The sequence below is a fragment of the Euprymna scolopes genome, chromosome 46 (assembly GCF_053919585.1).
Source record: "Euprymna scolopes isolate OS-2025 chromosome 46, ASM5391958v1, whole genome shotgun sequence".
In the NCBI taxonomy this organism is placed as follows: Eukaryota; Metazoa; Mollusca; class Cephalopoda; order Sepiida; family Sepiolidae; genus Euprymna; species Euprymna scolopes.
The window spans coordinates 144,924,070-144,934,805 of NC_136527.1; the positions used below are offsets into that span (position 1 = coordinate 144,924,070).

Sequence of the window (10,736 nt, forward strand, 5' to 3'; positions counted from 1 at the left end):
GGTGCAAGTCTGGATAGGGAATCTCCCCAAGTGGGTGAGCCTACGCTCTTTCTTATCAGGCGACACGTGCTCGTGTTACTACATAATGCATGCATGGCTCCATTCGACCAGGAACGACTAGAGTAATACTACCATTAGTTTGTGTGTTCTCACAAGCTGCCTGAAGGGCGCTGGTAATATTATTCCTACTATCTATCAACTACGAGCTGGGGCGGTAATGCAATGATGGACCTCCGATTAATAATATCCGATACGATAGTAGGAATGGCAGTTTTGTGAGCTTTCATCACCTCCTCCTCATTCACGCACAATCTTGTGGTATCTCTCTAGGAATCGTGTTGAGTAGAGAGAACACTTCCGTTTTCTGCTCCGCCTTTTATTCCGAGTAGAAACCGCCTTTTTCGGAGGATGTTCGTAGCAATGCATGTTTTATGTAGCGCTCCACTTTGGGGAGATCATCACCTACCTGGCCAGACTGTCCTTTCCTGTACGGTACCTGGTAACTAGTGGATTCCACCCTTTCCCTCCTTTTTCAGTTTGATGGCGACCACGACCAGCCAGAGGTGAGTAAAGCATCAAGCGTTTCTTCTTTTCGGTTTCAGTTTTTGTAATTGACAAGTTTAATTTTCCTCTTTTGTATTACTGCAGCTTCTAGTTAGAATCAGCACAAGTCCTCAGTTAAGTATTTCTTTCGTTGTGTTGCTAGTGATTAAAACGAATTCCTTTCTGCTTATATTTCCTTTAACCAACTTTAGCAAGTCTAACCAAAAATATTCACCCATGCTTGATCATAACCAGAATTATTTTTCTGTTACAGGTATTTTATTTTATTACTACATAATGCATGCATGGCTCCATTCGACCAGGAACGACTAGAGTAATACTACCATTAGTTTGCGTGTGCTCACAAGCTGCTTGAAGGGCGCTGGTAATATTATTCCTACTATCTATCAACTACGAGCTGGGGCGGTAATGCAATGATGGACCTCCGATTAGTAATATCCGATACGATAGTAGGAATGGCAGTTTTGTGAGCTTTCATAGGCTCTTCCACATTCACGCACAATCTTGTGGTATCTCTCTAGGAATCCTGTTGGGTAGAGAGAACAAGAAGTCCCTTCCCTCGTTTTGGAAGGTTGTTCGCAGCAACGCTTGTTTTATATGGTGCCCTCTTTAGGGAGTTCAACACCTTGTTGTACGGAACCCGATCAAAATCCAGTTAATGATGGCATGAGTTTGTTGCGTCCGTCATCTGGTCGTCTTTTTATACGCTTGCATGTGGCGAGCAGAAAAGACGTGCTCGAGCAGGCTGGAAGGAGAACACTCCCCCGAAAGAGAAAAATGGGCCTCCCTCTCTCCCGTGTGCTTCCATCAAGGCCCAAATTGTGTGTGTTCTCCTTCGCAGGCCTGGTCCTCCAACTTTCCTCGACTTTGCAGGTAACTAATCTGGAGCTTTTCTAAAGCTCTTTTCTCAGTGTCGAGGTGTTGAGTCAACTCCCAGCTCAACAAATACCTGCAGCGCAAGGTGCGCTTTTCCGAATTCCCCCGAAGAGGGAGCGACACGTGCTCGTGTTTCTACTATGTAATTCACGCGTGCCTCCACTCGACTACGGACGACTAGAGTAATACTGCTATTAGTTTGCGTGTGCTCACAAGCTGCTTGAAGGGCGCTGGTAATATTATTCCTACTATCTATCAACTATGAGCTGGGGCGGTAATGCAATGATGGACCTCCGATTAATAATATCCGATACGATAGTAGGAATGGCAGTTTTGTGAGCTTTCATAGGCTCTTCCACATTCACGCACAATCTAGTGGTATCTCTCTAGGAATCCTGTTGGGTAGAGAGAACAAAAAGTCCCTTCCCTCGTTTTGGAAGGTTGTTCACAGCAACGCTTGTTTTATATGGTGACCTCTTTAGGTAGTTCAACACCTTGCTCTCCTTGACTCTTCTCATTGTCGAGGTTCTGAGTCCGGTTCCAGGTGTACAAATAGGTGCAAGTCTGGATAGGGAATCTCCCCAAGTGGGTGAGCCTACGCTCTTTCTTATCAGGCGACACGTGCTCGTGTTACTACATAATGCATGCATGGCTCCATTCGACCAGGAACGACTAGAGTAATACTACCATTAGTTTGTGTGTTCTCACAAGCTGCCTGAAGGGCGCTGGTAATATTATTCCTACTATCTATCAACTACGAGCTGGGGCGGTAATGCAATGATGGACCTCCGATTAATAATATCCGATACGATAGTAGGAATGGCAGTTTTGTGAGCTTTCATCACCTCCTCCTCATTCACGCACAATCTTGTGGTATCTCTCTAGGAATCGTGTTGAGTAGAGAGAACACTTCCGTTTTCTGCTCCGCCTTTTATTCTGAGTAGAAACCGCCTTTTTCGGAGGATGTTCGTAGCAATGCATGTTTTATGTAGCGCTCCACTTTGGGGAGATCATCACCTACCTGCCCAGACTGTCCTTTCCTGTACGGTACCTGGTAACTAGTGGATTCCACCCTTTCCCTCCTTTTTCAGTTTGATGGCGACCACGACCAGCCAGAGGTGAGTAAAGCATCAAGCGTTTCTTCTTTTCGATTTCAGTTTTTGTAATTGACAAGTTTAATTTTCCTCTTTTCCATTACTGCAGCTTCTAGTTAGAATCAGCACAATCCTCAGGTAAGTATTTCTTTCGTTGTGTTGCTAGTGATTAAAACGAATTCCTTTCTGCTTATATTTCCTTTAACCAACTTTAGCAAGTCTAACCGAAAATATTCACCCATGCTTGATCATAGCCAGAATTATTTTTCTGTTACAGGTATTTTATTTTAATAAAAATTAACAAAATAATTAACATACACTCAGTAAAATGCAATGTACTAAAGTAACATAAATAAAACAAAAACAAAATGTAAAAATAATAATGCAAAATACAAGTAGTTATTACAGGTTTCAACAGCAACAGCCATGACCCTGTCATCCCAATATTGGATGCAGTTCCAGAAAGTCATAAAGTAAGTATTGATATCTTCTTCTAATTATAATTTTTTAAAAAAAGAAAATTTCACAAAAAATAAAATACTGTGATCTAAAGGAAAATAAACCGAAAACAAAATGTAAAAATAATAATGCAAAATACAAGTAGTTATTACAGGTTTCAACAGCAACAGCCATGACCCTGTCATCCCAATATTGGATGCAGTTCCAGAAAGTCATAAAGTAAGTATTGATATCTTCTAATTATAATTTTTTTAAAAAAGAAAATTTCACAAAAAATAAAATACTGTGATCTAAAGGAAAATAAACCGAAAAAAATAAATGTAAAAATAATAATGCAAAATACAAGTAGTTATTACAGGTTTCAACAGCAACAGCCATGACCCTGTCATCCCAATATTGGATGCAGTTCCAGAAAGTCATAAAGTAAGTATTGATATCTTCTTCTAATTATAATTGTTTAAAAAAAGAAAATTTCACAAAAAATAAAATACTGTGATCTAAAGGAAAATAAACCGAAAACAAAATGTAAAAATAATAATGCAAAATACAAGTAGTTATTACAGGTTTCAACAGCAACAGCCATGACCCTGTCATCCCAATATTGGATGCAGTTCCAGAAAGTCATAAAGTAAGTATTGATATCTTCTTCTAATTATAATTTTTTAAAAAAAGAAAATTTCACAAAAAATAAAATACTGTGATCTAAAGGAAAATAAACCGAAAACAAAATGTAAAAATAATAATGCAAAATACAAGTAGTTATTACAGGTTTCAACAGCAACAGCCATGACCCTGTCATCCCAATATTGGATGCAGTTCCAGAAAGTCATAAAGTAAGTATTGATATCTTCTTCTAATTATAATTGTTTAAAAAAAGAAAATTTCACAAAAAATAAAATACTGTGATCTAAAGGAAAATAAACCTAAAAAAAAATGTAAAAATAATAATGCAAAATACAAGTAGTTATTACAGGTTTCAACAGCAACAGCCATGACCCTGTCATCCCAATATTGGATGCAGTTCCAGAAAGTCATAAAGTAAGTATTGATATCTTCTTCTAATTATAATTTTTAAAAAAAAGAAAATTTCACAAAAAATAAAATACTGTGATCTAAAGGAAAATAAATAAAACAAACAAACCAAAAAAAGAAAAAAACAATTAAAAAAAAAGAAAAAGTTATTCAAGTTTTCAGCACCAGCAGCAGCAACACCCATGACCCCTCTCATCCCCATCTTGGAAGCAGTTCCAGAAATTCCTAAAGTAAGTAATAATATATTTTTTTTTTTATAAGCAACTCCAACTTCCCATCGAATTCATAAAGGTTTCATTTATTGTATCAATGTGTCTTGGTGGTGCTGCAACCACTACCTTGATTTATTTCTAATTTTCTAGTGATTGTTGAGACTTCAGGACTCTAAACCACCTTTTAGCACTTGTTTTGTACCAGCTGCTGAATTTGCTTTGTTTTAGATGGGTTTCAGTTAATTTCTTAATTTACTTGATTTCTTTTTTGTCTAATGACTTTTGATGATTCCAGCTTCTAATTAGCCCTTTCTTTTCTTGTTCTCCAGTACCGTTGAACATTACTCGCTTTTTTCGCACCTGATAAATTTTGCTAATTTCTTTTTTCTCTTTTTGTTCCAGACTTTATCCTGTCTATTAACTTTTATTCTCTTTCTAGTTCTCTTGCAGCGTTGAACATTACTTGTTTTTTTAGTTATTTTTACTAATGAGTGTTGAGACTTGAAGATTCTAAAAGAGCATTTCTTTACAGCACCTGATGAATTTTTTCTTATAATGTCCTATTTACTTGATTTCTTTTTTGTCTAATGACTTTTGATTAGGGGTAGGCTATAGAAACAAAATTTTTCAAATAAATGCCAAAACTGGCTTATTACCTTCATTTATATGTAAATAGATGGGAACAAGTGATTTTGTTCAAACGGGTCAAAATTGGAGGGTCGCTGGCCCCAAACGTGATTTGACCGCGTCAACGCGTGAAAATAGCCCAAATTTCGGCCCCGAACACACTTAATCATTTATTGAAAGCCACAGGGTGCATTTTTTCGCTATAAATGCATTTGTATCATTAAATCTAACATTCCCATTGGCTATCCCACAAGTAGGGTTTTTTTTTTTTTAGGGTATCTCAGAGTCCAAAATGGGTCAAATTACCCCAAAATTAGCCAAAAATGGTCGGAAATCACAGATTTTCCAAAATGCACATCCCATGGGCTCAAAGACACCTCTACATGGCAGAAACTGTTGGGAAATGCTTGAAGCAGGCACTCTCCTAACTTTTGCACTGTTAATGAGGGGTATAAGGACCTTTAAAAGGGGCTAAATATGGCCGATTTAGCCAATGAGTCAAAAAGTCCCTAAGAATCAACATAGGTTGTCAAAAAGGGGCTTAATTTGAGTTATAGATGGAAAATTACCAAATAAGGAAATGTTTTCTTTCTGTATCAATGGAATGGCATCTTTAAATAGTCACGATAACATTGCATAGCATTAATTGTGAATTTGATTGAACTAAGATTATAATTACGACGATTGGACTTATCTTCTGCTTGATTCTCTTCCAACTGAGGCTGAATGTGTTCAAGCTGTGCAGCAACATCATGCTGCCAAATATGGTACCACGACACAGAAAAATCATATTGACCAGTTCTCCTTGCGATTACTACAATTGTGGCAGAAAGCCTTTGGAAGTGATGTTCGTTATGTTACAATACCTGGGATAAAACATAAACTTGATCGATGGCTAAAAATTTACGATAAAGATGTCTACGAAGCAAAGGGTTCCAGACGTGTGAATATAATTAAATGGAAACGAGAGCACCATGTCCTTCTCAATATACTTTCAAAAGATGTGAATCCTGATGAATTTGATGTACATGAACGAAGATTCTTTGCCGATCAAAAGTCTCTCTCTCTCGCAAATGGCTCATTGTGCCAGAGCATGATACCTCAAACAATTTGAACTACTCATTAAACAGATCGGGTACAATCCGTAGCACTGTCCCATGTACCGAGATCGCCAGCCAAACACATGTCACTTACAATCTGCGAACTGGTGCACGGAATTTCCAGGAGTCAATCAAAATAGCTGTAGCAAATTCCTGTGCTGCAGCCAACATTTAATGCATTATATTGATATTTTACTGTTGAATGATTTTAAAGTAATGTGAAGTGAAGCTGTGTCTTGAAATAAGAAAATAATTCCTTTGCTAATTACTCATAGCTTTTATCAAGTTATTCAATATATTGGTTACAAATCTAGAAATAGCGAATCGAGGGCCATTTTCATCAATTTTGGGGTAACTATGAGAACACTATGAATTCAGACTCTTCTTGGACAGCATTTTATTGACATTCAATGTTCAATTTACAATTAATTACTTTCTGAGAAGTTGATGTAGTAAAGTTACAATGTTTCTAAACAGTATCATTGATGAATGAACTAATGATTCATATGTTATGTACCGTAAAGCGTAATTTTGTCATTTTTGGATTGTTTTGACCCTTTTTACATCCCCCAAAGATCTCTAAATACAAATGGAAGTCTTCCAACTGTAAAAAGCCATACAGGAGTTTTTATAGGAGCCCGATGAGATATAATACCTGCATTTTGGGGATTATCCGTGATTTTCATTCATTTTTGGCTAATTTTTGGGTAAATTTGACCCATTTTGAACCCTTAAGATACCTTGAAAAGCCCTATATAGGTGGGATAGAATGTTAGATTTAAATTTATAGAGCCATTTATGGTCAAAAATTGCACCCTGTGTGTCTTGGGAGGTGCATTTTGGAAAATCCGTGATTTCCAACCATTTTTGGCTAGTTTTGGGGTAATTTTGACCCATTTTGGACTCTGAGATACCCTAAAAAAAAAAAACCCTACTTGTGAGATAGCCAATGGGAATGTTAGATTTAATGATACAAATGCATTTATAGTCAAAAAATGCATCCTGTGGCTTTCAATAAATGATTAAGTGTGTTCGGGGCCGAAATTTGGGCCATTTTCACGTGTTGACGCGGTCAAATCACGTTTGGGGCCAGCGACCCTCCAATTTTTTTGTTCCCATCTATTTACATATAATAAGCCACTTTTGGCATTTATTTGAAAAATTTTGTTTCTATAGCCTACCCCTATTTTGATGATTCCAGCTTCTAATTGGCCCTTTCTTTTCTTGTTCTCCAGTACCGTTGAACATTACTCGCTTTTTTCGCACCTGATAAATTTCGCTAATTTCTTTTTTCTCTTTTTGTTCCAGACTTTATCCTGTCTATTAACTTTTATTCTCTTTCTAGTTCTCTTGCAGCGTTGAACATTACTTGTTTTTTTTTACTTATTTTTACCATACGCACAGATTTGGTAAAGTTAGCCGAAAACAATTATATATAACATTTCTTCAGTTTGAACTCATTTTTGCCGAGAGAGATAGGTTTCCTTGTTCATGTGGATTTGTATGTAAATGCATGAACAATATGCTTTGTAATTATATACAAATATTTACATTACTATTTTTTTTTTTTTTTTTTTTATTACAATTTCACCCCAAACAAGGCACTTTGCCACTATCAGGGGGAAACATCTACTAGGGTACTATGTAGGGATTTGGGCAGGGAGGTGTTGGTTCACGTTGCACTTGAACTTATGCATGTCAGTACAGTTGGGGAAGCAGTGACCTGGAATGGAATTCCAAATTCTAGCAGTTCTGGGGAAGAAACTACTGGAGTAGAAAGATCTTTTAAATGTAGGGATCTCTACAGTGTGGGGGTGGGATTTTGCAGCTTGTCAGGTCTGTCGAGGGTGTTTACGTTGTGGGGGCACAAGTGCTTGCAGTTCATCAGAGCATTCACCATTATAATACTTGTAGAACAGGCAGAGGGATGCAACGTTTCGACGATGGGACAGAGGCTGAAGCTTAGATGCCAGTTTAGGGCCTATCAGATTTGCGACTCTCTTTTGAACCCTGTCAAGGAGTGAGAGACTAGTAGCCGATGCACCAGCCCAAATATGACAGCAATACTCCATACATGGGCGAATAGTGGCCTTGAGAGAGAGCCCACCTTCCTCGCAGCGGCCCTGGCAATGCTCTCGATATAATTGTTCCAGCTATAATTATCATTTTCATTATGGATCAGTAATATAATTTTACTACTGTTAATATATTCTAATAAATTATAATATATTAAATAACTATAAAAACTAAAACTAATAATTAAAAACAAAAAAAATCATGATTAGATACTAAAACATAACTTATAAATTAGCGCTAAATTAAATTATAACTGATCAAATAATAAACACTAAACCTCGACATAAATGTAAATATCAAAATGTTAAATTGTATAAATACTGAAAGATTAAACACTAATACTAAAATAATACTTTAAAACCAAAAATATACCAGAGAATAAGTGATAAGCTGTTCTAAAAATATCTTGCTGATCCATATAAAAAAATGATAATAATAATGGCATATTAAAAATTAGCAATTATTAGAATAACGATTGCGCTCAAATTCGAGTTTGCCCTTTACACGCCTTTGCAGTAATATTTATGCCCCAAAACTGAAAAATGTGGCTGATTACTTGGACCTGAAAGTTCTAAACTAGCATAATTGTCTGGCATCTCAGTACTTTGTACAAAACTAGCATTTTAGCCGTGGGAGTTTGGGGGTTTTGTGTTGAGCCAAACAAGGAAAAACGCGTGGTAGCAGGGAGGAAGGCTAGAACCCGTTACGTGTTTGCGTGTATGACCACTGGCAGTGACGTAGGTTTAAATTAAAGCTAGAGAAAAGAAAGCACGGCATGACTTACAAATACATCGTGGATTAAAGCAACCCCCTAGCTATTTGTCGCGTGAAGTAATAATTACACTTATATATATTTTTCCTTTATTTTTAACTTTGACACAGTAACCATTATTGATTAAGGGTCATATGAATTTATTACGTTAGATCCATGGCCAAGGAAACTATATCTAACATTTCAATGGTTTATACTATAAGTTGTACACTTTCACTTTTATAGATATATCCATTTCAAAATTACTCGGACTTGTAGCGACATGATTCCATTTCCGTTGGATTAAAACTTGTCTCTTTTTTCTTTTTTTTTTTTTTTTAGCAACCAGCCGAAACTTCTCCCAGAAGAAGACCACTCCCATCCAAAATTTCTACAAGAACAGGATAGCCGCCGCCACTTCAGGGTCCTGGATATGACCTTAAACTGTATCCGATGGTAAAGCTCCATAAGCGGGCTTGGGGAGTGTGGAGCCACCCTTTAATTACCATTGCTCCCAGGTCCACTCTGACCCGGAGTGGTAGTACCTGTTAGGGTCCCCACTGTGGGTTACATATTTTTCTTCTAATAAACCTTTTAAAACTATAAGTCTATTTTCTGTGTTATCTATTTGTTATACATCATGTTTATTGATATCTGGTAAACGATTTATAAGCCCCGAATTTAACTGTGATATTCGTTTTCAGCATACTCGAAAACATTAAAAAAAAATCGACATAGAATTACATATCAAATATAAAAAAAAAAAAAAGCTAACCCTGACCCCCAGCCCTAATCCATCCTAGAGACAATTTGATCAAAGAGGAGCAGCATGAATATCAGCAATAATGTATGCAAAAAAAAAAAAAATTACTTAATATTGGTTTGAACTATAAAGAACTCTGCACTTGGTGAGTTTTGGTCATTTTTGGATATATTACTATTTTCGGCATGACCATTAAATACTTAATATTGGTTTTGTCTTTAAAAGTCAAACAGCATTTTTGAAGTAGTTTTTAACAAACATACAAATTACTTTGAACTATAAAGAACTCTGCACTTGTAGAGTTTTCGTAATTTTTGGATATATTACTATTTTCGACGTGACAATTAACTACGTATGGAGGTTGGCTTTGTTTTAATATGCAGGGAGACGACGGTCTCATGACAGTCACCTCGGTCTTGTTCTAATTTGAGCCTGAACACTTGTTATGTTCCAAAGTAAATAAACGCTTTAAAATAAGTTAAAACAAAAAGAACTTCTCAGATATTAATCAAGGCAGATAATTCAAGTCAGAGTTACCTTTAGGAAACCATATGAAAATATACTCACAAATACATGTATATATATACATATATATGTGTGTGCTTTCTCAAGGGAGATAATAAAAATAAGAGTTATCTCCCTTGAAAATGTACTAACAAATATATATATATATAGTAATTTATGAAATATATATGGCGATTAAGCTACACTGAATATTCGGCGTTTCATCCACTATAGGATTTGTCAGGCTAACGAATCCTATAGTGGATGAAACGCCGAATATTCAGTGTAGCTTAATCACCATATATGTTTCATAACGAGCTCTACCAACGTATTGAGCAGTTTTGAAGTAAATACTTAAAGTTTATGCATAAATCTATACTTTCGTATATTAATTTTATGTGAGTAAATGAAGTAGTTATATATATATATATATACAACTTCTTAATTTACTCACCTAAAATTAATATACGAATATTCGTTTTCAGCATTCCTGACCAAATTGAGGGTTGGCCCCTTTCATATTCCGGCTGTACAAACATGGTCACCAGTGATTTACATGTCAAAATACACACATTAATAAAACTAGATCCAAAACTATTTGTCTCTGCTAATTTTCATTGCGATATTCGTTTTCAGCATACCTGAACAAACTACGGTTGGCCCCATGTTTAACTGGCT

General features: G+C 36.3%; 1 long non-coding RNA gene across 1 annotated transcript; it reads left to right on the top strand.

Moving 5' to 3' along the window:
* The first annotated feature begins 1,639 nt into the window (after window positions 1-1,639).
* LOC145271072 (uncharacterized) lies at window positions 1,640-9,397 on the top strand. Its single transcript, XR_013865679.1, has 2 exons — window positions 1,640-2,558; window positions 2,644-9,397. It is a non-coding gene; the product is annotated as an uncharacterized LOC145271072 (long non-coding RNA).
* The last annotated feature ends 1,339 nt before the right edge of the window (window positions 9,398-10,736 follow it).